Raw genomic sequence first — 2837 nt, forward strand, 5'->3', positions numbered from 1 at the left:
CCCCCGTCTTGCTGGATGGGTTCTAACCACCTGCCTTTAGGTTAGCAGTTGACAATAAAACATTGGTGCCACCCAGGGGACTTTGATGCATTTTAGAAAACATTTCATTACTTGGGTGGTACGAATGTAGGCCATTGGAGTCCACCTCAAGATGCTTGGGGAAAAGGTCTGGCAATCTACCCCCCTACCCACCCCACCCCCCACCCCCAATCAGCCATTTAAACCCCCATGGAGCGTAGTGCTACTCATAGAGAGGGTACTTAGAGTCAGAATTAGCTCCAGGGCAAAGGTTTTTTTTAAAGCATTCATTCAGGCTCTTAAGAACCACAAACCCACTGTACATAAGTATCTTGGGGTCTTGTATGCATTCTAGAAAAGAAGAGGCATTAAATGAAGACGTTCTTTCTAGAAGAGTACTACTCCATTGCAAATAGTAGATATAATTTTTTAATTTTCATTAGTCATTAAAAGGGTTAAAAAAACAAACATGAAATTGGCTATAAAAGGTGTTTTATTTAACCCTCTATGTTGGAATTATTATCACCTCAACATGTGACACCAGCTGAATTTCAAGTGCTTCCACCCCCGTATGCCAGACCATGCAGTTCTAGATATTTCTTCTCTTACATCTTTGTATGAGATACTTCTTTTCACAATTTCAGTCTCAACTTGAATGTCTCATCTCTAATTATTTGGAGTAGTCTCCATTCGCCCTCACATCCATACACACTCAGGTGGTTCCATCCTGTTTTGTTTTCTTCCCATCTGAGGTAGGTAGTTTATTGTGCCAACCTGGCCGATAAACACATGTGGGGTTAATTGAAGGCTGGAGGGATAAATGGCTCAGTGAGCCTCACCTTTCTAGTTCTCAGGTCTCTTGCTTTCTGATGGTCGAACCAGGGTGCAGCTGCCTTAGCAGTTCCCTGCTTCAGCTTCCTAGGCTGACTTCCTGCAAGACATCCCCAAGGAGAAGCCACATGGACCTACCCTGATGAAGCCCTGGGTGCTGGAGTAGCCGTGTGGAGACCCCTGCCAGCGCTGAGATGCTTATTTGTTCACTGACTCAGCTTTCCTCCTGCAGTCGGCATCATTGCGCCTGCTTTGTGAGACGGATGAGGACTTTCTGGAATGGTGTTGGACAAATGGGTTAATGGGTTAATGTTGGACTTGTGGGCTTGGGCAGCACTGGGTTGGGATGTTTTCTTGATGTGCACTTAACCTTTATATAAAACGCTGTCTTATACATGAGTTTCCATGGATTTGTTTCTCTAAAGTACCCAGACTAACACATTATTTCTCTAAAGTACCCAGACAAACACACCATCATTTGTTGTCAGGTGAGATCACCTTTCATTCTTGTCTATCTCTCGAAGCTCTGTGGCTGCAGCGCTGGTCTCTTGGCGCCACAGCAGCATCTGGCGCATTGCAGGGACTCATCTACTATTCCTTGATTGCATACATTAATGATTTGGCCATTGAATTAATGACAAGTTGTGGTTGTCCTTGCTAGAAAAAAAAATGCTCGATATGATATAGTCTTAGTTTCTAGAAACAAAGATTCCTATCAAGGGTGAAAAAGCACATTCAGTTTCCATTCATGCCAATAATACCCCCAGACCCAGAGACAGAGTCTTTTCTGACTCATAGGGACCCTGTCTAACTGCCCCTTTGTTTTACCAGTATTAAATTTATACCTTTATTCTGCCAGTGAGTTTGAACTGCTGACCTGGAGGTTATCAGCCCAACATGTAACCCACTACACTACCAGGGGTCCTTCAATATCTCAGTGACCGATAAAAGCAATACATCAGAAAGTATGCATTTTGTGAGCATGGAAAGTAAGTTAATTTTGTTTTCTGACAAGTGAACAAAAGTGGAGATATGTGTTTTTGCATGTTTCCAGGGACACTAAATCCTCAAGTCCGCATTGATAAAAGTAATATGAGAAAGTTGACACAAGGGCTTGTTACTGGCAATAGATAGGCATTCATTTACCCAAAACAGCCTTGTTTCATATCATGGCAAACGTAGGATAGTACAGTAGCATATTATTAATTCTGCAAAACTACCCAATTTTTGGTGGAGAAGATTAATCAGCATCATGGGGATAATAATATGTTTGAAGAATATAAAGGTTGCAAACTATTCCCAGGGATATGAAAACAGGCTTCTATAACCTTGGGGAAAATAATTTTTTTGGTACATTTATGCCTGGGTTATAATCATGACTTTCTTAACTATCAGTTTTTTGAATCACTTTTAAGTAAATGAAATAGTTACTTAGAGAAGAAGAAAAACCATTCACCTGGCTACCACTGCTGACCATGCTGATCACAATAAGAGGTAGAGTGGTAGAAAATTCAGGTCTGATAGAGACTGATGGAACTCCTGCGCCAACGGCCCTTAGCCTGAAACCAAGCGTGCCCCCATAGTTCAACCTTTAGCTAAACAACAGACAGGCCCAGTAACACCAGGAAGGTGCCTACTCCCTAGAATAACCAACCAGGTGAAATCAAAAGGACCAGGGAGAAGGCTCAGGGAAGCAGGAAGGGATAGGAAGGAGGACACATGGAAATGGAAAACACAGGGAAAAAGTGGGCAGAGTGCTGTGACGTGGGACCTTTGGTCAATGTCACAAATCAAACTATATAAGTTGTTGAATGGAAAGCGTATTTGCTCAGTGAACTTTCACCCAAAGCACAATAAAAACTGAGGGGGCAAAGAGGAGCCCAGGTTGACCCAGATGACATCTGACCGAGATAGAAATAGTTGGTCTTTTGTTTTTTAGATGAGAGCTTAAGTGTATGAGGTCTGTGTGTTCTGACAAGACCGTTTAA

This window comes from Echinops telfairi, unplaced genomic scaffold (assembly GCF_000313985.2).
Source record: "Echinops telfairi isolate 266 unplaced genomic scaffold, ASM31398v2 ScPeMD7_16;HRSCAF=60, whole genome shotgun sequence".
Taxonomy (NCBI): domain Eukaryota; kingdom Metazoa; phylum Chordata; class Mammalia; order Afrosoricida; family Tenrecidae; genus Echinops; species Echinops telfairi.